General features: G+C 37.1%; 2 long non-coding RNA genes across 17 annotated transcripts; one reads left to right on the top strand and one right to left on the bottom strand.

The window, feature by feature from the left end:
- The first annotated feature begins 225 nt into the window (after positions 1-225).
- LOC125380978 lies at positions 226-9,026 on the top strand. 12 transcript variants are annotated; one of them, XR_007221558.1, is made up of 6 exons: positions 226-281; positions 1,152-1,237; positions 1,610-1,702; positions 4,259-4,295; positions 6,771-6,905; positions 8,811-9,026. It is a non-coding gene; the product is annotated as an uncharacterized LOC125380978 (long non-coding RNA). The 12 variants fall into 12 exon arrangements; XR_007221559.1 differs by having other exon boundaries at positions 232-281; positions 1,155-1,237; XR_007221556.1 differs by lacking the exon at positions 226-281 and adding an exon at positions 379-397 and having other exon boundaries at positions 1,155-1,237.
- Positions 9,027-14,466: 5,440 nt separating this feature from the next.
- Positions 14,467-23,864, bottom strand: LOC124136452. 5 transcript variants are annotated; one of them, XR_007221542.1, is made up of 6 exons: positions 23,268-23,541; positions 23,097-23,147; positions 22,613-22,679; positions 21,602-21,701; positions 18,718-18,784; positions 14,467-14,951 (listed from the first exon to the last, which is right to left on the bottom strand). It is a non-coding gene; the product is annotated as an uncharacterized LOC124136452 (long non-coding RNA). The 5 variants fall into 5 exon arrangements; XR_006861362.2 differs by lacking the exons at positions 21,602-21,701; positions 23,268-23,541 and adding an exon at positions 23,796-23,864; XR_006861361.2 differs by lacking the exons at positions 21,602-21,701; positions 23,268-23,541 and adding an exon at positions 23,632-23,789.
- Positions 23,865-26,879: the final 3,015 nt, after the last annotated feature.

Genomic DNA, 26,879 nt, shown 5'->3' with positions numbered 1-26,879 from the left:
TTCTTCTCGACATGTAGATAACTGCTGATATTATCAAGTTTCTTGTTAATATCTTCAGATAGCTCCATAACAAAATGGCGATAGAACACGTGGCAAAGTTAATAACGATATAAACAGACCGAACTGTAACGGCGACACCACAGGAGAGATTGAACTACCCGGGCTTTACAATTCCTGTATATACCCAACACGGTTGCGCCCTCTACCGTGAATAACCACCCGATCCAGGAAATATTACCTACTACTAGCACAGAGTTGTTAGCAACTATGACCTGCTACTAGTAGGTACAAAGACGGTCTCTACGTCTCTGGAGACTAACATTTACTGCTACTACTACCTAACGGCAAAAGAGCATGTCTAAAATGATTTTCATTGGTCAACGAGTCTACGTCGACGGTATGCAAGCCAGGCTCTGTCTCAACAGAAAAATAAATAGATTACCGCAGAGCAACTTCAGCCTGTAACCAGCTAGCTTTCTAGTTGTAGAAGTAGCTTCGTAATGGTGAAATGCGCCATGCGAACCTTTCAACCACCATTCCAGTATGTTCCCAGTCACCTGAAATTACAAATAGAATCTACATTATCATGAAGAAAATTATACGGTAACCGTTGATAATTACATCACCAGCTGGTCACATGACCTCGTCATGCATCATCATCCGCCGCCATTTTGTGTAAGGTCACGTCATTTGTTCCACTCAACCTAGGCCAAGTTTAGGCTAGTTAATTGTGTCTTTTCTCTAAATAGAGCACAACAAACGTGGGTGTTTTCATAACTCTTCAATATTCCTACCATTGCCACAAGTGGGAACGTAATGTCGTGCGTGTTTTCTACAGGTAGCCTTGCGTCCCTAGAAACAACGTCGACGTGCACAAGCAAGGTCACGCATCATAAATGCCGTTTATTCTAAAAGAAAGAGTGCTTTACCGAAACAGTATGTCCTACAGTACTACCTATCGTATATTGTATTGGAGTTGTTGCCTGGTATCAAGCGCCCATGTTTTGACGCGAATCACTTGCATCCAAAGACGATTGGGTCACGTTCCTTTTCAGAATCGCTCGTTTCTTTTAGTCCAACTGGTAGTAATTACTAGTAATTAGTATTTACATATATATACTATTATATGTCGTATTTTGTTTACATTTCAGCAGTATGCATCGGAGGCAGAAAATTTATTCAAGCTCTGAAGTCCCAAACAACTGAAAATGCTCCAAAACACCATCACGTGACCCAGGTATTCTCAAAGTGCTGGTGAAAGTGTTTGTTTTGTAGGCCTAAATGTTTGTTGATAGTAGAGAGGCTGATTGATAGACTTTATAACCAGTCATGATCAACATTCCCCAACTGTTAGTTAATTACACTGGTCAGTCTACATCTGTATTGTTTCTTTGCAACCTCTGTCAACAAACTCAAATTTATCCATTTATACCAGAATAATTGTGTTGTCATATTTTAAGATTATGACTAGGCCTACAGCATCTAACTAACTGTAATCCTCTGATAACTAAGTGTCTGAAGGCAAAATACCATTTTATTGATGAATATATCTCCATTTAACTCATACAATTTAGTGTAGGGTGTAATGTTGGAATGTTTTTGTTGACAGTAGCAGACACTACATCTGCCAATGAGCAATGGACAGAACTGAGAATACCATATCATGAACCGTAGTGAACACTGCTGGCAACATCCTGTTTTAGTAAGTATAATTGAATCCCCAATTATAATGTCATTGTACATACAAAAAATGACATAGTGTTGTTTTTAAATAGTGATCTGTTTGGCAGTGTTTTATATATTGTATATTTTTCTTTTCACTTTGTCTACTGGCCTGCATTTGTCCTTGTCATTTTCCTGTTATTTCTGATACATTCCAAAATAAGATTTGTCTGTACAGTACCAGCACACTTTAATAAGGACTAAGAGCAAATGTGCATATTTCTCAGTGTTTTAGACAATTTGTGTTGTACCCAAATAGAGGGAATATTGTTACTGTAGTTCTTGTCATTGTCTTGGTGGCAAGTGCCACATGATCATGGGCACTACTTCAGCATGTTTAGTTATACACATTTACCAGTGAAGATCAGGGTCAGAATAGGTCTTCAGCAAACCATGCTTGCTTTAAGAGGCGACTATCCTTGTCATAAGAGGCGACTAACGTGATTGAGGGGTCAGGCTCAGAGACCATGTTAATGCATGTCATCGTATCCCTTTTGCATGGATTGATGCTCATGATGTCAATTACTGGATTGTCAGGTCCAGATTTGATTATTTACAGGCAGCTGTCAAAGCACGAATATTGCTTAGTACAGCATTAAACAACAAACAAACAAAGTTATACAGTTCAATTTTTTAAATAATCTTATACTCTAGTATTATAGTGTGCTATTTTTATTGATTATTATGAATACAGACTGTTTGTATCAGTTTGTAAGAGACACAAACCAAGGTTCCCACAACTATCTGCACATGCTTTGTCGTAACACAATTATATGGTATCTTCAGGTTATGTATGTTTGTAAAATGTGCTAGAAAGTGTCCACTTTAGTTGTAAAATCAGTATCTTCCTCACAACAGAGCTAATGTGCACTACCTTGTTGTGGTATTTTTTGTTGAACTCGTCTCTGTCTTTCTCAAGTTATGATTGTGCAAGGTGCCTACCTGGTGTATTGATAATATTACCTGACAAGAGTCAAGTTTGCTCATCATATTCTGAAATAAGTGTCTCCAATCTAATAGAAATGGGAAAAGTAATACAAGCGAGTCACCATCATTTTAACCGGTGCTAGGGATGTCAGCATAAAGTATATGTTTTTTTATTAATATTATAAATATTAAAACTCTTTGCACCTGGATTGGAAGAATTGAACATTATAAGAAAACTGCTATGTTCCTTTTCAGCTGACAGGCTGTTTGTGGAAGATGTAAGGTCAAGTGCTAGGGCCCCCTGTTTAGTTTAGACCTACATTGTAAATGTTGTGCACTGGACCATGGAGCCTGGTCACTACAGGGTTTACCCAAGCCTCTTAAAACTGGGGACAAATTCAATTTCTAATCTTAAAAATATCATCTTGATTCTCTAATCATACTGTTAAAATTATGTTTTACGTACTTATCTAATCTCTGTGGAATTCCTAATCCAATTAAATAGTAATGTCCAATATTTTTTAATATATTTGCAGATGACAAATTGCTATAGACTAATAAGGCAACTGCTATATTATATTCTGACTCTTTACTGGACTCAGCAGACTCTGCACTGTATACTACTGAACACAATGAAGTATCAACGGGCTAGTTGACCCATCATTTTGGGGCACAGACTGCTCATGTAATTCAATATATGGTGACAATGTTGCACGAGGTTCTGTTGTGTGTATTTCAATAACTTGCACATTTATGAACTTTAACCTTAATGTAATCCTTGAATCCAGTGATGCTTTATTTTTACATTTCTTTAATAACCTACAATTGTTATGAAGCTGTCATTTTTTGTGTGGTTCCAGGAATAAAGTCACCAGAAATGTATTAAAATTTTTTATTTGAGTTTGAGCATGACAAACATGGCAGATATGTTTAAAATGTTGTTTTCTTCCACTACTCAGACATGTAAGTTATTGTACAGTAAGTCATCTATAGTGTAAAAAACATGTTGATTCTTTTGTTTGCATATTTAGCTATTCCAGAACTGTTAGATGATATTAAATTGCTGTAGAAGGTATTTATTTCCATCTATAATGTCATTATGGTATACCAGTGTGTATGACAATTGTTTTGAAATTCATCAATATCTTCAAATATGATCTATTGTATCCAGTGACTGACATGTAAGAAAGAAGGAAGTTAGGCAGCACCCAATCAGAGAGCGTACCATTAGACCCATGTGATCAAAGGGGTTCCAATTCAACACATTGCCCTTACGTATGATGGTCACTGTCAAACGTTTTTCATGGATCTCTGTGGTTGAAAACCAACTCATCCTGATAATAGGTTTCTGATTATATTGCCTATTCACTTACACAAGATACACAATTTTGAGTAATAAACAGTTGAATGTAGAAATCTGTTAATGTTGACAGGAAGAGAACAATCATTACCTTAGGGTTATGTTAAATATCATTAACATGATTAAGGCTTTAATGACTTATTGATAAATAAGAAATATACGCAGCAAATTCTGTCATTGTCATTGTAGTATTTGTCTATACTATTACTTAAATACTACATTAATAGCCATAATCACATTCAATTACAGGGATCGATTTCTCTACATACAAGCCCCACCAGTGCAGGTAAAAACATTGCTGGGTCCACTTGCACAGAACCATCTTAGCACTTCAATTATTGTAAATCCTTAAGATCACGATCTTAGGCTTCAGCTACAATCGCTGTCCAATTGATCAAAGGGATTGTAGGCAATGATCAGTGTAAGCTACAAGCGAAACTTACAATTGGTCCAAACCAATCTTAAGTAGCTAAGATTGTTGTGGTCCCTGAATAAACTTGACAAAATGGCGCGCAGGACCTCATCTAATTCACATATATATTCTGCCTTATGTTCAAATATTGCCTCGTTATTTTGTTAACTTTATGATTCAAATCAACACTTTAATTTAAGATTTAACGTCAGAAATATCGTTAATTGCAATAGTGAACCACTTAACTATTGAATCGATAGCTAAAAGTAAAAGTACTATACCCACCGGACTCAATGCTGAAAGAAGTGTGAAACAACATACCTTTTCACTAATCAAGGGAAGGATAAAAAGTTGTATGCAAGCAATTAGTAACGTCCGTGACCTTTTCAATAACTCAAGGGCAGCTAATCATAGTTTATACTCTAGATGAGAGTGGTTTCCCTTTGTGTAAGCATGTAGCGTAGAATCTACCTTGCCCAGTGTATTAATGTTGTAGAATCGCTGAGCTCCCCCTGTTATTCTTTTCGGTCCCATTCGTGTCAGTTATTTTGTCTTTAGTTCATCATTAAATTAATCTACAAATAAATATTAGATGAAGTCAAACATGTTTAAATCTAAAATCGAGTTGGCAGGGGACAAGGGATTTTAAAATCTGAATTAAAAAGAAAAGAAAAGTATTTATTAAACAAGCAAATACACATGATGAGACATTTGAAATTTGTGTAAAATATCCCATAAATAGCAAAAGTAAAAATTACACCTTTTAAAAATAATTATCAATATAATTAATACAGAGTGAATATATATTAAACAACTGCTTTCTCAAAACATTATTCATTATTATTATTTTTCATGCATTCTTGAAATCCTGCGTCTTCCTGTGTTTTGAAAAGGTACTCATAACATCCTTTGTCACAGCAACAAAATGAAAGCATGAAGGATATATTTAGGATTTTACGAAAAGCTTCTCCCTGTTATGTTATTAGGAAATATTTTTAGTATTATTGTCCCCCGCCGCGCGAAAGTGCGAAGCGGGGGATGTAGTATTCACGTCCATCCGTACGTCCCACCTGTTTGTTGCCGCGATATCTCAAGAACTAAACACTGGATTGTCTTCATATTTGGAACTATGGTGTATATACAGACTCCGCAGACACCATAGGTTTTGAGGACCTTGACCCCATTTTCAAGGTCACAGCAGGCAAATCTGCTTTTGGAGTTGGAAACGGTGTTGCCGCAATATCTCAAGAACTAATCGCTGGATTGTCTTCATATTTGGTACTATGGTGTATATACAGGCGGGGGACATTTCGTCACTTTGTGACAAATACTTGTTTATTTTAATTTTCATAATGATTGTGTCACTAAATAATATATTTATTCATATTTCAATACTTTTGATAAAAAAACATGAGTAGGTATTTCTCAAGTTGCAACAGATAACAATTCCTAAATCATGACACTATTAATGCCGACAAAAATATATGCCATCATTCTAGTAATCGTTTCCTTCAAATAATTGGCACCTTTCTTGAAACTGTGCAAGGTCCCATGGAGGGAGGTACATGTTGTGTCGTGAACAGTTCCACTTATTGTATACGCAGCAAGCTATGCGCGTTTGCAGACAACTGTAGACAGGAGTCGAGTTTAAGATATTTGTACCTCCACCGTTGAAGATTTCAATCTTAGATGAGCCGTCTTACAATCACACTAAGATGGGTTTGTGCAAGTGGAATAGGACAATTGTATGGTGATTGTAAAATTGATTGTAGCCGCCTAAGATCGATTGTAGTTAAGATTGTTCTGTGCAAGTAGGCCCAGGTGTCGGTAACTTTTAGGTGAGGTTAGGTTGCACCCAGTGCAGGTAACATTTCCAACCATAAGTGGAAAACTGAATTCTTTTAGAACTGGCTGCAAGTCTTTTCGAATCCAGGAAACAAAAGTTCATGAAAATAGTGAAATACACAGGTGGTCTGAATGCATTGAACTTGCAGGACTCATTCTTCACAATTACCACTAGAACAGTCACTCATGAGGTTACAATCACAACAGACACTTTGAGACTTCTGTTTAAGGTTGTTTACTCGATATCATGATATGAAAAGGCATGTTCAGATTCACCTCAAAATAAATTCTGGAGCACATTCTCAAGGGTTTTTTTTCTTTGAATTTATTTAAAATTCAAAATAACAGAAGATTTTGGTGGTGCAACCTGCTTAGTTCACTTTGTTGCACCTGGTGCAGGTGGTAAGACAGAATGAAATCGTACCCTGAATTATAGACCAAGGCCCCGATGACAGTATGACTATGGAGTAGCATTGATTATCATCGTCGTATTTTTTATTTCAGTTGGCACACAACAGCATCCCTCCTGATCAAGTGAAAAGGAATCCTATGACACCGCTTGATCTTTGTCTGACATGGAAATCTGCAAATCAAATAAGGTGGAAGAATAACATCTGGTTAAAAAATTTATGTGGAAAAGTAAGTTTTTCAACATTTTGGGTAAGATTAAACTTCCAAATTTCATCAGGGGTTTGAAAATTAAAGGATGATAAATTCCTCATGGCTTGTTATGTGTTATTTATCCACTGTTTCCTTTGTGTGGACTTTTATTTTTATAAAATATACATTAAATGTAAAACTAGGCAAAAAGTCAGCAAAATCAGTCAAAATCAAGAAGGTCCGAAATCGCAAACATAACTGCATTAAGGTGGGTGTCTGAGTTGAAGCAAATATTGATCTGAACAATAATCTGTCAGCAGGTCAGAAATCACCCACGTAACTGCTGTTATCTGAACACAGTTCAGGTTTGAGATTCACCATGAACTTTTCAGGTATTGAGGGGCTGTGGGGTCCAAAAGTCATCTGAAAATGATTGAACACATGAATAATGGACATGAAATTTAAATTACAACATAAAATAGAATGGTCATGTGTGTAAAGACATGTTATGTTCAATAGTCACTTTCAAATTTATCTTCCTTTAAGGTGGTCGAAAATAACATGGCTGCGAATATAACGACACAAAACATAGACCAATGTTGATATATTTTAAACAAATTCAGTCTGTAGATGTGTTATGTGTTCAGGTACCAAGTGTTGAAGTCAGCTAATGTTAGCTTGCATCAACCTTCAGTTGTTTAAAACTTTTACTTTAATGACAATCCAAGAAATCCAAGAATCACAAAAATCAGTCCATCGTGGTGATTCTGTGTTAGAATAGGTCCACTGCAACCTATCCTTGTTATAAGGGACGAGTTAAGTGATTGGGTGGTCAGGTTCGGTGACTTGGTTAGTTGCTTGTTATTGTAACAAGATGACAGTGATAATATCTTGATTCTAAATATGGCCACCATGTCAACCATATTGAATTTGTCGTCGATGCTAAATTATATTACATTGTACTTTGGGGCATAGTATTATTTTTTTAACTGCTGTTACTTTAACTGCACATACTTCACATGTGCCCCCTTATCTACATTTACTGCATTTTCGTTTAGTCCTTTTGGTTTTATGCATATACCGGTAAATTCGAGTGATGAATGGAAAATATCAACACTGTAAATGGTGACACAGGAGTGTATTAAATGTTATGAATTGATCTAAGTGTTAAAATGAAAATGATATTGAGAAAACAGCCACATAATAAAATATATAAGTACCCTTTATCAGAGCGGCAAATCAGTTCAAGAAATGTGAATTTTATTGGGATTCCAAACTGTATATTTGTTCAAGATAAGGATTTGAAATATCTGATGTTGGTTCTTTTTGCAATGCTGCAACATAAACATAAATACAGTCATCCCTTGCTAAAACACCCTTCATGAAATACCACAGATTGGGTTAAACTTCAGGTAAAATACATGGGTCCCATACATTTAAATACTTCCCCCACAAACGCATTTTTAGGTCATCTGAAATAGCAATTTTAACAAATCTGCTCTGAAATTATGCAAGTTAGTCCTGTTGTAAGGATGCACAGATGTTCTTGAGAAGTGTTCATTGTATATATCTAGACTTATGTTTGCAATCTATTTGATTAAGTTTAGTCATATTTTTTATTTGAAACACTATGTGCTTCTAAAACACTTGCCTTCAACTATTTGTTCTTATGTTTTTGATCATGCAACCTTCTATGTACTTATTGGGTTGGAATTAACAAAAGGGTAGCAGTTTTGGGGCACCATTGCTGAGCAATATGCCAGAAAATAAATCTTGAAAGTGTGCTTTCACTAATTGTTGTTAATAAAGTGTATAATGGGCTGAGAAATGTGTGAATTTGAAATTTTGAAATATTTTATTTGAGGTTTGAGATAAAATGCAAATTTTACAGTATTTTAACAGAGCTCCAGATAAGATTTTTGATTCATTTTTTTGTGGTTTCAGATATCTGCTTTAAAGTGATGTCATGAACTGGACGCTGCACTCTTGATTCCAACACTAATATTGTCAAGTTCATATTCAGCAAGTTGAAGATAACTGACACCATCTTTAAGTATAAGTTTCACAAATATGGTATTCAGAAGTTTTTTGTTTTCACTACTGATGTATATATAGTATAAAAAAATGGATTTCTGTAATAGAATAAAGTATTGGAATACATGTGATACTAGTTGTGTTTCCGTCACCACAATCTCATTAAAATCAGACCTTAGTTCTCGCTACCACTAAACAAAGACCTGAAGACATCCCATTAGGAGTCACGTCAGAACGACTTTTCATTCGACCGATCAGAGCGTCGCTAACCAGATCATGAAAGTGACAGTCAGAATGTGATTTCTAATCATACAACCTCGAAAACTTTTAACACGGGGTATTCGGAAAGATAGTTGCAGGTTTAACAACTGAATCCATACAATCTAGACCATCTATTAGCCACTCCAGAATGTTCTTTTGTTTAGTTTTCAAATTTGTAATCGAGAATTTGTCCAAATATTTTTCGAAGCGTAGTCGCCAATTTGAAATTAGTGCCGTAAAGCACGAGAAAGCTGCCTTCTGATTGGTCATTCTATTGGTCGGTCAAAGTTCGCACAAGGTCGGTCTGACGTGACCCGTACTGGGATGTCCTCAGATCTTTGTTTAGCAGTAGCAAGAACTAAGGTCTGATTTTAATGAGATTGTCGTCACCATAGTGTGGATGTTTTATGCTGTTTGAGAGAAAAGTTGGCCTAATGGTCTTAAATGCTTCAACACTGCAGAGTTGTGTCGATTGGTTATGTGAGGATCCATTCTGATCACTGGTTTGGAGAATAGTGACCTTAAGCTGAACAGATGGACATGTGGCAGTGTGATTTGAAAGTGAGACACAAATTTATGCAACCACAAGAGGTATTGTGGTGCTGAAACGAAGGTTCATATTCTGGATTTGAACCCATGACCAGTACATCAAGTTCCATCAACCATGACAATTGGGACACCTGTACACCCAAGTTTCTCTCACTCTACTCCAGCAAAATTGCAGTACCATAAAGGCAGAAATTAATAAGTAGGGTCTGTGTGACTAATAAAGCAGTTTCTTGTCACTTTTCGGCCCACTTTTATATCACAATTAGACATATATTGGGTAGGAACACTAACCCTAGAACCTTACGATTCTTGTTCTTTTGAGATTCCGTAACAGCTGCGTCTGATTCAAGAATAATCCAGTTTTACATCATTGTCGGACATACATTGGGAAGAAGCCCAAACCCAAGCACCTTACGATTCATGTTTCTGTTGAGATACGATAACATCAGCGTCTGTATCAGAAATAACCCACTTTTATATCACAATTAGACATATATTGAGTAGAAACCCTAACCCTAGCACCTTATCATTCATGTTTCTGTTGGGATACGAGAACATCAGCGTCTGTATCAGGAATAACGCAGTTTTACATCACAATTAGACATATATTAGGTAGAAACCCTAACCCTAGCACCTCACGATTCACGTTTCTGTTGAGATACGATAACACCAGCGTCTGTATCAGGAATAACCCAGTTTTACATCACAATTAGACATATATTAGGTAGAAACCCTAACCCTAGCACCTTATCTTTCATGTTTCTGTTGGGATACGAGAACATCAGCGTCTGATTCAAGAATAACGCAGTTTTACATCACTGTCGGACATATATTGAGTAGAAACCCTAACCCTAGCACCTTATCATTCATGTTTCTGTTGGGATACGAGAACATCAGCGTCTGATTCAAGAATAACGCAGTTTTACATCACTGTCGGACATATATTGAGTAGAAACCCTAACCCTAGCACCTTATCATTCATGTTTCTGTTGGGATACGAGAACATCAGCGTCTGATTCAAGAATAACGCAGTTTTACATCACTGTCGGACATATATTAGGTAGAAACCCTAACCCTAGCACCTTATCATTCATGTTTCTGTTGAGATACGAGAACATCAGCGTCTGTATCAGGAATAACGCAGTTTTACATCACAATTAGACATATATTAGGTAGAAACCCTAACCCTAGCACCTCACGATTCACGTTTCTGTTGAGATACGATAACATCAGCGTCTGTATCAGGAATAACCCAGTTTTACATCACAATTAGACATATATTAGGTAGAAACCCTAACCCTAGCACCTTATCTTTCATGTTTCTGTTGGGATACGAGAACATCAGCGTCTGATTCAAGAATAACGCAGTTTTACATCACTGTCGGACATATATTGGGTAGAAACCCTAACCCTAGCACCTTATCATTCATGTTTCTGTTGGGATACGAGAACATCAACGTCTGATTCAAGAATAACGCAGTTTTACATCACTGTCGGACATATATTGAGTAGAAACCCTAACCCTGGCACCTTATCATTCATGTTTCTGTTGAGATACGAGAACATCAGCGTCTGATTCAAGAATAACGCAGTTTTACATCACTGTCGGACATATATTGAGTAGAAATCCTAACCCTAGCACCTAATCATTCATGTTTCTGTTGAGATACGGGAACATCAGCGTCTGTATCAGAAATAATCCAGTTTTACATCACAATTAGACATATATTAGGTAGAAACCCTAACCCTAGCACCTTATCATTCATGTTTCTGTTGAGATACGAGAACATCAGCGTCTGTATCAGGAATAATGCAGTTTTACATCACAATTAGACATATATTGAGTAGAAACCCTTACCCTAGCACCTTATCATTCATGTTTCTGTTGGGATACGAGAACATCAGCGTCTGATTCAAGAATAACGCAGTTTTACATCACTGTCGGACATATATTGAGTAGAAACCCTAACCCTAGCACCTTATCATTCATGTTTCTGTTGAGATACGAGAACATCAGCGTCTGTATCAGGAATAACCAAGTTTTACATCACAATTAGACATATATTAGGTAGAAACCCTAACCCTAGCACCTTATCATTCATGTTTCTGTTGAGATATGAGAACATCAGCGTCTGTATCAGGAACAACGCAGTTTTACATCACAATTAGACATATATTAGGTAGAAACCCTAACCCTAGCACCTTATCATTCATGTTTCTATTGGGATACGAGAACATCAGCGTCTGTATCAGGAATAACGCAGTTTTACATCACAATTAGACATATATTAGGTAGAAACCCTAACCCTAGCACCTTATCATTCATGTTTCTGTTGGGATACGAGAACATCAGCGTCTGATTCAAGAATAACGCAGTTTTACATCACTGTCGGACATATATTGAGTAGAAACCCTAACCCTAGCACCTTATCATTCATGTTTCTGTTGGGATACGAGAACATCAGCGTCTGTATCAGGAATAACGCAGTTTTACATCACAATTAGACATATATTAGGTAGAAACCCTAACCCTAGCACCTTATCTTTCATGTTTCTGTTGGGATACGAGAACATCAGCGTCTGATTCAAGAATAACGCAGTTTTACATCACTGTCGGACATATATTGAGTAGAAACCCTAACCCTAGCACCTTATCATTCATGTTTCTGTTGGGATACGAGAACATCAGCGTCTGTATCAGGAATAACGCAGTTTTACATCACAATTAGACATATATTGAGTAGAAACCCTAACCCTAGCACCTTATCATTCATGTTTCTGTTGGGATACGAGAACATCAGCGTCTGATTCAAGAATAACGCAGTTTTACATCACTGTCGGACATATATTAGGTAGAAACCCTAACCCTAGCACCTTATCATTCATGTTTCTGTTGGGATACGAGAACATCAGCGTCTGATTCAAGAATAACGCAGTTTTACATCACTGTCGGACATATATTGAGTAGAAACCCTAACCCTAGCACCTTATCATTCATGTTTCTGTTGAGATACGAGAACATCAGCGTCTGATTCAAGAATAACGCAGTTTTACATCACTGTCGGACATATATTGAGTAGAAATCCTAACCCTAGCACCTTATCATTCATGTTTCTGTTGAGATACGGGAACATCAGCGTTTGTATCAGAAATAATCCAGTTTTACATCACTGTCGGACATATATTGGGTAGAAACCCTAACCCTAGCACCTTATCATTCATGTTTCTGTTGGGATACGAGAACATCAGCGTCTGTATCAGGAATAACCCAGTTTTACATCACAATTAGACATATATTAGGTAGAAACCCTAACCCTAGCACCTTATCATTCATGTTTCTGTTGAGATACGAGAACATCAGCGTCTGTATCAGGAATAACGCAGTTTTACATCACAATTAGACATATATTGAGTAGAAACCCTAACCCTAGCACCTTATCATTCATGTTTCTGTTGGGATACGAGAACATCAGCGTCTGATTCAAGAATAACGCAGTTTTACATCACTGTCGGACATATATTGAGTAGAAACCCTAACCCTAGCACCTTATCATTCATGTTTCTGTTGAGATACGGGAACATCAGCGTCTGTATCAGAAATAATCCAGTTTTACATCACTGTCGGACATATATTGGGTAGAAACCCTAACCCTAGCACCTTATCATTCATGTTTCTGTTGGGATACGAGAACATCAGCGTCTGTATCAGGAATAACCCAGTTTTACATCACAATTAGACATATATTGAGTAGAAACCCTAACCCTAGCACCTTATCATTCATGTTTCTGTTGGGATACGAGAACATCAGCGTCTGATTCAAGAATAACGCAGTTTAACATCACCGTCGGACATATATTGAGTGGAAACCCTAACCCTAGCACCTTATCATTCATGTTTCTGTTGGGATACGAGAACATCAGCGTCTGATTCAAGAATAACGCAGTTTTACATCACTGTCGGACATATATTGAGTAGAAACCCTAACCTTAGCACCTTATCATTCATGTTTCTGTTGAGATAAGAGAACATCAGCGTCTGATTCAAGAATAACGCAGTTTTACATCACTGTCGGACATATATTGGGTAGAAACCCTAACCCTAGAACCTCATGATTCGTGTTTCTGTTAAATACGTTAACAACAGCGTCTGTATCAGAAATAACGCAGTTTAACATCACCGTCGGACATATATTGGGCAGAAACCCTAACCCTAGCACCTCATGATTCATGAAATATGATAACATCAGCGTCTGTATCAGAAATAACCCAGTTTAACATCACTGTCGGACATATATTGGGCAGAAACCCTAACCCTAGAACCATGTGATTCATGTTTCTGTTGATATTTAGCGACATTAGCGTCTGATTCAAGAATAACACAGCTTTATGTCACTGTCGGACAAATATTGGGTAGTAACCATTACCAAAGCACCTCGCGATTCTTGTTTCCGTTGAGATAATATGGTGACATCATTATTTTGGTACTGTCTAACTTACCATCTGTTTGGATGTAAAATCATAATCTGTAGCATGGATTGCCAGGATTGTAATGTAAGCTATAGCATGGTGGCAGGTAAATGTATTGTGGACAAGGCAAATCAGTGGCTGACAAGATCAGCAAAACCTGTGCAATTGGGCATATTAACACAATCAGCCATTTGACATCATGTCGTTCGGTGATGAATACCTGAACACATTCATGCCTACATAATACTGTTTATCCTTGTCATAATCAATCAACTACAAACAAAATTCATCATTTTGCTAGTTCTTTATTGTTGAGGAAACAATAAACATAAATGTAACACATGAAAAGAGTTTTGCCTCAAAATGCTGAAAACAGTGTAAGTGAAGAAATTCCATGCACAGTATATTTGTAAGATGCTAAATTCACCATATATGATAATTGATATTTTGAATGAAAAAAACACACCTCACATTATGAAACAATATATAATATGAATCATGTGTTTAGATGTACAGTACTGTCCATGAGTATAGGGAGAAACACTGTCCCTCCACACAGTAGCGAACTGATGCTACTCCCTGCTGATCTTTTCACTACTCAGGATGCCAATGCTGACTTCAACACAGAACTCTTCTCAACACTTCTTCTTTCCAGAAACGTACAGGGCATAGTTGCTCTCCCTTCTCAAAGCACACTGTATTGGGAGCTGTATATGTAGTTTAGCGTTGGTGTAAACTGATACCATCAAGTTTCATTACAGCATGGTAGTTGCCCTGAAAAGGTTGAAAATATTCACATAAGTGATGTCATCACCATTGATTGAACATTTTTCATGGAAAAATAACTTATGATTTAACTTCAATATAAATAAATCCACGTAGTACACCTTATTTTTACATTTATACCCACATTAATTTAAAAGTATATTGGAGTCAATTCTTTTAAATAAATATGTCAATATCAACAACTTCATAGACTCCTTCTTTAATTACTTACATAAAAAAACAGGAAGACAACAATAGAAAATCAGTGACATTGTTAAACCCAATATAATGAAAAACAAGCCCCTCCCATTCTATTATCAGCCAATCAGGAAACAGTTGACCGTTTGTGGGTATAGCATACATTTATTTTAGGTTCATGGCAACATCAAGTTATGTTCCATTAAAAATGCCTGTAAAGATATTATAGTTTAATATCATGTTGTCTCACTTAAATTCAAAACTTAATGGGAAGTTATAATTTTTAGTTATCTCAACTGGCAAGGAATTTTTCTCAAGCCAGTTAAATGTGTCCAGGATACAAAATTAAGATGGTGTTATTACCACAAATATTTTCTTGAACAAAAATGAAAATATCTGATGATAATTTGTACTTTTTGTAATTCACATCCAGAAACTGATATGCATTTATTTTTTGGTAAAAGATTTCTGGCTTCTGGACACAGACTCATAATTTGTATCTGGATATTCGTGTGAAGGAAAATGTGATAACAGATGATAATTTGATCTGATTTTGTTATTTACAAAGTATGTAAGTGTAAGGTTCTTAAAATACAACCAAATTTCTAACATTTTGTGAGGGAGATGACTGATACAGTTAGACATGAATTTCGAAAAAATATATACTTCAACAAAAACATGCATACAAATTTTATACACAGTATACTGACTCCGAGTGGACCATTCCTTCTTTTAGCCCTTACTACCGAGAGCAAGACAGGGTAACAACAAGTACCATCTTTTAACGTCTTTTGGAATGATGCTTCAAGGGATCGAATTTCTGACCTTCCGCTCTCCGAGCAGACACTCTACCAGTACACCATAGAGGCAGTCAATCAGACTTGGAATTTGATGAATTTCAATGAGTTAAAGTAACTAAGTTGACAATCCATCAGTTTATTGTTATTTTCTGAGAACTAACAATCAACAGTACTTTTCTTATGTTCACCATTTTGTTACTTTTGTTCATTAGTGTAGAAAATTCTGGATGGGAAGCATTTTATCTGGACAGGAATATTTGCAAAGTTGCCCTTCCGGGAATTTTATACGCTGCTGTTACATAGCGACACGCTTAACATCAAATCACAATTCTGACATCATTGCTGGGATGATTCAAGCCAAGTTTCAGCTTCATAGGCTTTGTAGCTCTAGAGGAGATGTTGAAAGTGTAATCGTTAACGACATACATACTAGCAGAAAAAGGTAACTTTTCTTAATAAAAAGTCCAACAAAACTCAATCTCATTAAAATCAGATCTTAGTTCTCGCTACCGCTAAAACATGATCTGAGGACATCCCATTATGGGTCACGTCAGCATGACCTTTCATCCAACCAATCAGAGCATCACTTACCAGATCCTGAAAGTGACAGTCAAAATGTGTTTTCTAATCATGCATCCTCGAAATATTTAACAGAGGGTATTCCGAACGACATTTACGGGTTTTATGATTATATCCATACAATTTAGGCCATCTATAAGTCATTCTAGAATGTTGTTTTGGTCAGTTATAAATTTATTTAATCGAGAATACGTCAAAATATGTTTCGAGGTGTAGTCGCCAGTTTGAAACTAGTGCAGTAAAGCTTGAGATAGCTACCTTCTGATTGGCAAATGTCGATTTCAGTCATTTCATTGGTCGGTCAATGATCGCAAAAGGTCGTTCCGACATGACCCGTAATGGGATGTCCTCAGATCTTTGGTTAGCGGTAGCGAGAACTAAGATCAGATTTTAATGAGATTGAACAAAACTAAGTTTAATCTGAAATTAAATAATGCATCTTTCAATATGCATATTGATGAAGACATCTCCTCAGTTTTAAGGTCGTGATTCACAATTTGCATGCAAATGTTTATGGACTGCGCATAATTTGTGTGTTTGCATGTTTGTTGGGAGCAAGGTATTTACACACGTTTTCATAATGTAAACAGCACACAATGATTGTTTAGCTCTCTGGGTCTAATAAAATCTTTTTTCTTTTTGTTCAACTGTAATTAATAATGCTGTCACGGCTTGATGACATGTTGCAAACACGAAATGCGCAAAACGAAGTTGCCAAACATTTTTAATGTTCATCGAATCACAAATATCATCTGCCACATTAATAATCGGACAATTCTTGGGTTAAGACGAATTAGTGGCAGAACTGTACATTACCGGTTGAGAGAGCACAACATCCGGTCCCAACATTCAGCAATATGCCTAATTTTGCTTACACAGGACTATCAGTCACACTTGGTGTAGACAGCATCTGAGGTTCAGAAGAAAAACAGGGACAGTACACTGTTCACAAATGAGTGAGGGTTTCATCTGAACAGCTCTGATGGTCGTGCAAAGGTCTACATGCATACTGCAGAATGTTTTAGCAACTCTTGCATTACTTATCATCATCAGTTTTGGGGTGGAAGTGTAATGGTATGGGGTGGCATCACAACTCATGGGAAAACACAACTCATCATTGTTATGAGGACATCGTTTGAGATCATGTTCTTGCCTTTGTGCACATGCAGGGACGTAATGTCATGTTGCAGCAGGATAGTGCCCGCCTACAAGTTGCACCCCTCTTTGGGGGCGTGTCTCTCCGTCTCCAATTACCTGGAATGGATTTTGTCAAGGAATTTGTTATGATAAAACATTGATGAGACAAAAGACCAAATATTATGTTGTAATTTACAATAACATAACATTTACACTACTTAATACACAGCAGTTACTTTTTTCCATTAGTATAGATGAACACAGCCATGACATAAGCTTATTTGAACCATCGCTTTGTGTAAGCTACAAGTGATCATCATCATTTCTACAAAGTTAAGTTTCAGCTTCCTGGAGAGTGTAGTTTCTCTTTTTTTATTTTCATTCTTAATTGTTTTTCAAGAAGCAATTTCAGCCCCTCCATTTCTCCAATTTGAATCCCCACCATTGGAGAATTGATTCCAACCAAATATGGTTGATATCTATCTCTTAGTTCCAGAGAGGAAGTCGTTTAAAGCAATATAGCCAAATTACTCCTATTTGGCCCTGACCCTTGGGGGGTCAGCCCTCTCCATTTGTACAATTTTTAATCCCCAGCATTGGAGAATGCTTCCAACCAAATATGGTTGATATCTATCTCTCAGTTCCAATAAAGAAGTCGTTTAAAGCAATATAGCCAAATTACCCCCATTTGGCCCCGCCACCCAGCCCTTTGGGGGGTCAGCCCCACCATTTGTACAATTTTGAATCCTCACCACCTAGGGATGCTTCCAGTCAAATTTCGTTAATTGTCAATTTGTGGTCAAAAGAAGAAGTTTTTTGAATAAATCGTTGACATACGGACGACGGACCCCACGGTATGGCATAAGCTCACCTTGGTGAGCTAATAGTTGTGTCAGGATGACAAACACCAGACAAGCAGGCCATGTTGTTTGTATTCAAAAAGTATTTTGTTTTATTTTGTATATTTGTCTTATCTGGAAAAATAGTCTATGCTATATTACAACCAGTTTGTTTAACGACATGCAGACATGAATCCTACGTTTCAAGGCGATCAATGTTACCTTTGTTGGGTGCAACTGGACCAAACAAGCTATTTACACCAGGCTTCTTGTAACTGGACAGTGAAACCTGTGAACATGGTATACGAAGAATGAAAATCTTCATAAGAATAAACACAACACATGACACCACAGAACTGAATGAACAAATTGTAAAATAAAACACTGGGACAACTACATAACTTAATCCGAGTCCCATTGTGGTGCTACACATGCCAGGTGTCATTAAGTTTTAGTTTCCTTGGTTTCTGAGAAGAAAGTTCTTAAAGTTGAACAAATCAGAATTGGAAGCTACAAAAATACCTTTGCAAATGAAGGTTAAAAAAGTGTAATAAACATCCATCAACCTCTTCATGACAACATTGCTAAGGTTATCTAGGATAAACAAAAATATGCCTCACTACGAACCGTTTGAATGGGCCTGAAACTGATCAGAATTTATTTTTAGGGAATTAAATACTGGTAAAGGTCATCATAAATAGATTAACAAGATTATGCAGAAATAAGTAACAAATGTTCAGATACACCAAATGATATGAATATTTAATAATGATTGACAAATGAGGAAAAACGAGTGAATTGTTTATGACCACTTAAAATAATGGTGCTTGGTCCAGGCAGGCAAGAGGTTGATAGCACTAACAACTATCCATGTAATTGGGGTGTAATGTCACCAAATCAGCCACGTCACACAAAACTGACATTCCATGTAGTTGCCCTTTGGGAATGTTAAGAATCAAATTCTGTGACTACGTTTTTGAGACTGATTTACTTGGATCATGTCCGTAACAATCCAAACAGTGTAAGTATACCTGTAATCTAGATACAAGAGTGCATGCAAAGGGTATGACCATGGCATGATAATCTGAATCTGAAATCTGAAAAGAACAGTAGATCTATTTTATACCATTGTTGGAGTGCATGATAACACACATATATAACCAATCATAGCTTCACTTCCAAAAAGATTCATAGGAAATATTGCAGGTACAAGGTTATTACACTTACTGGTACATTCCATTATTAGGACACAAAAAGGTGAAAGATGATGACATGACCAAATGGAACATATGATCACTGAAACATAGCACATTGGAGATTGAAATATAGTATTACAGCCTGTTAAATGAATAACACCATGATACATGAGTACCTGGTCAAAATAACATTCAATATGGCTGCAATGTCATCACCCAAAAAAATCACAGACACAGTTTACCAGATTCAACCTAATGGAGGCCAGATGTGCCCATTGTATTGGTACCATAAACTGACTCATGTAACAGAGCTCCAGATAACTTTTTGAGCAATTCAGTTTTTACTTTAGGGTTTCTATTTTAATTGGGTTATTACATTTTTCATTCGGTAACCAATATTTTTTCACTCGTCGTTTCATCACTCTCTTGGGTCTTTCCCAAAATTAGTGAACATTTTAAGATTTCAAAAAAATGAAATAATGTTCTAAATACATAGGTTTGACTGAGAAAGTAAATTAGCTTGTAATTGTGTTTCAGAAATTAGCTCCTTTGTATGCATGCTGAAAAAGCTTCATTGGGCATTTACGCGAGCTGTTTTAATAATTTGAGTTTTTCATTTAATGCATGCGTTTCTGTACACAAGTTAATGGAAAGTAATTGGGTTTTAAATAATTTTGGGGGGTATTTTACACAAATACGCTGCTTATCTGGAGCTCTGATGTAATAATTTTTCCCTTCATTACCTTTTGGCTGTCCCCTCACATGACTGACAGAAATACTGTTCTAACAAACTTCCCTGGGTATAGGTGTTAAAATGGCTCTGTAGCTTCCCTGTACTTTTTCACGGAATATATTATTACAACAAAAAGGCAATACAAGGGTATAATAAATAAGCAAAAGAAACAAAACTATTTATCTACAGAACAGACTTTCTCACAGCATCTTGACCAATTAAAAGGATGACAGTATATGCAAGAAGACAAATTCACCATTATCCCCTACTTGCTATGGAAACTAAATATCCCAAATTATCAAAAGGCACCAGTTCAACACTAGACCTATCTATGTGCCATGCTTGTTAAGGAAATATTGTAAAAAAAATTTAATCTGCATAGAAAGGAGCACTACCCTCATTTTCAGTATGAGTCAAAGTTGTGGCATCTCAAAATATTAATTTAAAAAAAATCCTAAACTATTAAAAGGCACCAGTTCATCCCTAGACCGATCTGTGTGTCAAGTTTGGTGAAGAAATATTGTAGATTTTTAAGGTATGTTCCAAGAACGATCACTACCCTCCTATTTCAGTCAAAGTTGTTGCCATGGAAACTAAATGGATACATTTTACAAAAATCCAAAACTATCAACAGGCACCAGGTCACCACTAGGCCTATCCATGTACCATGATTGGTGAAGAAAATAGTAAACGTTTTTTCAAAATCTTACACAGAAGTATGAATGCAAGGACTGACCATGTCCATTTTAATACCCCTGCAAAACATGTTGTGGGGGATAATAATTGGTAATGAAACGAGTCAAAAGAACACATTCATCATGACTGCTGCAGCAGCACATGAAGACAAAATGTTGCAGTTCCAAATATAAGAAAAACTTGCAAAATATGACACTGTGGTTGGGTTTACCAAATAATTACTGTATATCAAATTTCATAATGTAAATGCAGAAGTGGCTTTCTAAAGGGTGAAAAGTATATGTTCAATATGGTTGCCATGTCTTGACAGCTTGAAGTTGTATTGGCATCATGTTAGTGGGATCAAATACACAAAATCTCAGCTTATTGAAAATATGATTTTCAGAGAAGATATTGAAAACACAAACAAACTTCATAAAACGAGGTATGTGAAAGTTTAAGGCCATAGAGGCACAGGTAATACAGTCATCCAAGAAGCCACCTCAATTTGCTGGGCAGAGTTGCATCCCTGTCTGTCTCACAGTCCTTGAACCATATTACTTTCCCTTCCGCCCAGCCCATCTCACTGGGTCTACTTTAAACTAAAATGAATATAAAATGTTTCTATCAATATTTTACATTTTCAGAGACTAAGCTGCATCCCTTTCATATGCCAGAAATCTATGACAATGGGTTCAAATCCCATAATTACCATGATTATTTTCCTTGGTTTGTCGGCACCATTTCCACGCTGGTGGGTCTCATCAAGTGGTAAATATCTAAGATGTTCCTCCCAGATCAAGCAAAAAATACACCAATGTAAACCCCATAACACATATCAAGTTTCATAATGCCACATCTGAAATGGCTGTGTAATATGCAAAAGTGATATTTTGTAAATGGCCTCATGTTTTAGAATATCATTGCTGAGATTTCAGTTTCATAGGCCTTGTAGATTCAGAGGAGGTTTTGAAAGTGTACAAGTTAGTTATGGACAGATGACAGATAATGCACCATGACATAAGCTCATTTGACTTCAAATTGGATATTCCTGTATTCATGATAGCCTGTAGTTTGATTACAGTATACCAACTCACACCTCATAACTTAATAAATGGCCTAAGGTCTGAGGGAAAGTAATACTTTCACAATTGCCATAATCAGGTCAGTAAGTTTGCATAGTGAATGGTTGAGTTGGCTTAATGCAACTGAGAACAGTGTTTCAGTAATATCACAGTGTGTCAGCTGATGATCCAGTGAGGAAAGACTGATATAATGAGGTACCGATAATACTACATATGTGGTATTTCATATCATGACATCCATGATTTAATTTGATGTATGATGATTCCTCTATTGTTATCCCTGACTTTATCATGGGGGTGCATAAAGATAAATGTTCACAGCACCTGTGCTTAGCTTGTGCTAAATCTATACAACAGTAAATTAGCCTTAGTATAATAAAATAAATTAATGTAATTCCCAACATGTATAGGGGTAGAATACAACATACCTGATTTCCTACAAGGGTTGCACCTCAAATTTCCTGAATGTGGCAGGACACAGCCCACTTGGATACCCTGGGAATAAAAAAATGTGTAAATTGGTACTGATATCTTGACATATTGGTTGCAAAGGGAGGTAATCAATGATATATGTATAGTTTACTATAAATTTGCCGGATGCACAATAATCTTTATGATCCTTTATTAATCTCATATGTCTACATATTCCCTCAGTGTTCATCATAACAACAACAACAACAACAACAACAAAAAACAAAAAAGAGGGCATGTAGACTAGTGAATTAGAGCGTGGGCCTTATCTCACAATGGAGCGAACGCCAGAAATGGACCTCACTTTGAACCCAGAACACAGACCTTTCAGCAAAACAAGTTAATTAACACTAATAATCTAGATGAGATTTGATGCTTCCCCGATAATATATCTATGTTAGTCCTACACTCATTCTAGGCCTACATACATAGAATACAAACATGCGTCATGTGCAGGGTCAGCAGGCACGTTGACGTTCTCCATCTCAGTATCTGAAAATAAAAAGTACCATAGTGAATGGTTGTAGACTGTAAATTATGTTTGCACAAAGACTAGATAACATTATGACCAACGAACAAGTAAGAACAGATAAACAAAAAGCAAGATCTAACCGATAAATGTTTGATCGAAAACCGATCGCTATGCCGGCCAAGGGGGATAACTCTTTCTGACCACGTCGGGACGATTTTTCCGAAGACAAATTTTAACCTTGTTTGCCAATATATTTTGTAACGATCAGTTCTTATAAATATGTGTAGTTCTATCAAACAAATACACATACAATGGCATGTATGAATGAAATCTTCTATTAAGACCGGATTACTATATATCTATAGATCTATCTATTAATTGGTTGTTAAAATTGTAATTAGGTGATGTATAAAATACATATACCGTATGAAGATATTAAATCTAAGTCTAGCCTGTCTAGACCGGAGATAAAAAACAACAACAAAATGATGACAGACATCCTACCATCTGCTGAATGCTGTGTTGGACACTGCATGTTCCAATATGGCGTGAAATGCGCCCCTGTGAACATACATCCTAATATGGTTATGCTATTTAATTGTTACTGTTAGGTAGTAGTAGCAGTAAATGTTAGTCTCCAGAGACGTAGAGACCGTCTTTGTACCTACTAGTAGCAGGTCATAGTTGCTAACAACTCTGTGCTAGTAGTAGGTAATATTTCCTGGATCGGGTGGAATAACCTCCCTTTATATCTGGCTTTACCTTCAAGAGAAATCAATTTCAGTCTAATTCACTCTGTTCAACCGAATGAAATTTCATTTAACATGAATACCCAACTCAGACACAGTATACTGACTCCGAGCCGACCAGTCCTTCTTTTAGCCCCTAAATGCCAAGCACCTGACAGGATAACAACAAGTACCATCTTTTAAGTCTATTGTACCGGATCGAACCCTGGCCCTTCCACTCTCCGTGCGGACGCTATACCACTAGACCACGGAGGCGGTTGTCATCATACTGACACTCATGACTTCTTACACATATCCAAGAAAAATTGTAAACATTGAAAAACTGAACATTCTCAGTAGTGTGCTTTTCCCAAGCATTTCATATTCATAGTGTTTGTTCAATGCCACACTTAGCAATGTTCGAAGAAGACTCTTTTCGGAACTTGAGTAGGTCCATGGGATAGGAATGCTGCTTTCCAGGCATGCATCACCAGCATCTATGTCGTGACTAACAAAGTCGGTACCACCAGGTGCATCAGCAAACAAACTTGTGAATTAAATCTGACAACTGTCTCTTTCTCTGAAATAAGATGAACTAACTTCTCATCGAGATTGTTTAACATCTCAGAATGTTTACACCTAGGGCTGGCGAGCCTTCTCACTCATTCATAAAACTTCGCATGCTCACTTGTAAACACAAAACTCATTATATTCTATGGTCATATTCACATGACACAACCAGTTTTTTTGGTTTTTTTTATAGGGGCGGACTGGATTTAATACAATGTAAACCCTATTACCTGTGCTGAATATTCTACAAATGCGGTCGAAAGTGCTCATATACCAGTGCCTGGAGTTTCAGGATCATCTCCCTGTGAACATATGAACTCCAAGAGAGTACATGGCCAGAACAGTGAAAATGAGCTGTATCGCTTCAAACAAAAGTACTCTGGTTTGTAGAAAAGATATACTGAAGAATGAGTGAGTTTGGTTTAACGCCGCTTTTAACAGTATTCCAGTTATATCGCGGCGTGTCAGCTTAATGTGGGAGGAAAGCCCGAAGTGATGCAGGTCTCAGACGTTTACCACTTCGGTGAAACCCACGAGCACGGGTATGGTGCTGACAAACCTAGAAACATAATCGGGGCGAACCGGGATTCGAACCCACAATCATAGGTTTCTGGCGTGCCCAAGGGACGCAACTCTGCACAGTGAATCGCGGCGCTTAGACGACTGGGCCACCCGTGCCCCCGTATACTGAAGAGAATGATTCATGAAAGATCATGAGTGCCATTTGTCTCATCTGAAGTCTGATGTGAGATGTTGATAACCATGGAAGCACATGAAGGAAATATGCCTGGAATTTGTTTGTTGGCTCAATACTAACACATGGATCACCCAAAAACGTAAACCTCTTATTATAAGCAAGGCAAGGACAGGAACTAACAGATGTCACTTCCAAAAATGGCAGGACGCCCTCTAACAAGTGCTCCTCCCCAGCAGCAGCAGACTTTGGTAGTGTTATACTCATCCCCTGTGTTATTGCCATTAGGAATGGACTGGGACTTGCATGTTAACAAAAGCCTGGGGAGAGGTTTGTGACATTTTGTGGCTGAGTTTACAGCACTTTTAAATAAAATAACCTGTTTTGTGACAATATCCTCATCTAACACCTGATGACAAACCTGAGTCCTGTTTTGGACCAACAGGAGTATCTGATTTCCTAGGGAATTGATCTTCAGATTTATTAGGATTTGAACCCATCTGAACAAATCTAGCTGACCTTTCCTGTCTTGAATTAACTAACTTGTCTGCCTTGAAAAGTACCCTGAACATTTCTTGGAGAGTAACTATACTGTCTGAAATAACCCTTAAGAGTAAATATTAACGTCAATGGCCAAGAACAATCCGTTTCGACCATTCGACTCCATGGGGCGCAAAAGGCAAAACTACATGAATGGACCACCGAAAATCAGTGATGACAGCAGGTGCTTATGATAAGGGCAAGCATGTCCCACCCGAGTAATCATCTGCCAAGATTGCAGCCTGGGTAAATGATTCACCTTCTGTTCATCAAAATAAGACTTGATCTCACTATGCACACACTGCTTGAAAAATCTTCCAACAAGATCAACTGATCAACATGTTGGCCAATAACCCTTGATAAGCACCACCTATCAAACAAAGTCCCTCTTTCTTAAGCAAATTCCACATAAGTATGACCACCCCCCTTCTTTAACTGCCTAATTGTTTGCATATGGGTACCAACTTATAAGCTTTTAAAATAGCCTTTTGCACTTTACTATAAACACACCAAAAAAGTAACTGTGCTTGCTTATATAGTGTAAATGTTATTGAAAATAACAACATAATATTTGGTCATTCGTCTGATCAGTGTTTTAACTTAACAAATTCATTGACAAAACCCATGCCAGATACAGGAGGGGTGGTGTAACAACTCAATTAACAATATCAATAATGGGTGTGACCACTATTTACTCTGATGCAGGCGAAACAGTGGTCTGCATTGAAGACAGACAGGTGATTGAAAACAGCCCTGGGCGTGATCTTCTAAATGTCAACCAAACATTGGCCCAAATGAGACAGCGTTCCCGGTTTCTACTGGTCCTGTCGTAGGTTTCGTTTCATCTCATCCCAGACATGTTCTCTTTGGGAGAGGTCTGGACTCTGGAGAAACAGCCGGACATGGCAGTACAGCAATGTTATACTGCCTCAAAAGTCTGTTACAACATGTGCAACATGTGGGCGGGCATTATCCGGTTTTATCACGCCCGTTGTTAGGTGACGTCATAGGATAGGGATAGGTGACGTCACGGTGAATAGTGACATCATCTTGTTTGTTCTATGACGTTCTATTTGTAAAAGTGGGTCAGTGACATTCGTTTTGATTGCAGTACGTTTCAAAGCCGATATTGTTGTTTCTTTTTATTTAAGAAATGAACGTCAGTTTGGATGAGTTCATTGATGTGTGAACGATTTAAAAGCGCTGGTTAAACTGTGTGA

The sequence above is a fragment of the Haliotis rufescens genome, unplaced genomic scaffold (genome assembly GCF_023055435.1).
Source record: "Haliotis rufescens isolate VD_foot unplaced genomic scaffold, xgHalRufe1.0.p SCAF_1, whole genome shotgun sequence".
In the NCBI taxonomy this organism is placed as follows: domain Eukaryota; kingdom Metazoa; phylum Mollusca; class Gastropoda; order Lepetellida; family Haliotidae; genus Haliotis; species Haliotis rufescens.
The sequence above is the reverse complement of the archived record's forward strand: the minus strand, read 5'-3'. Positions and strand labels throughout refer to the sequence as shown.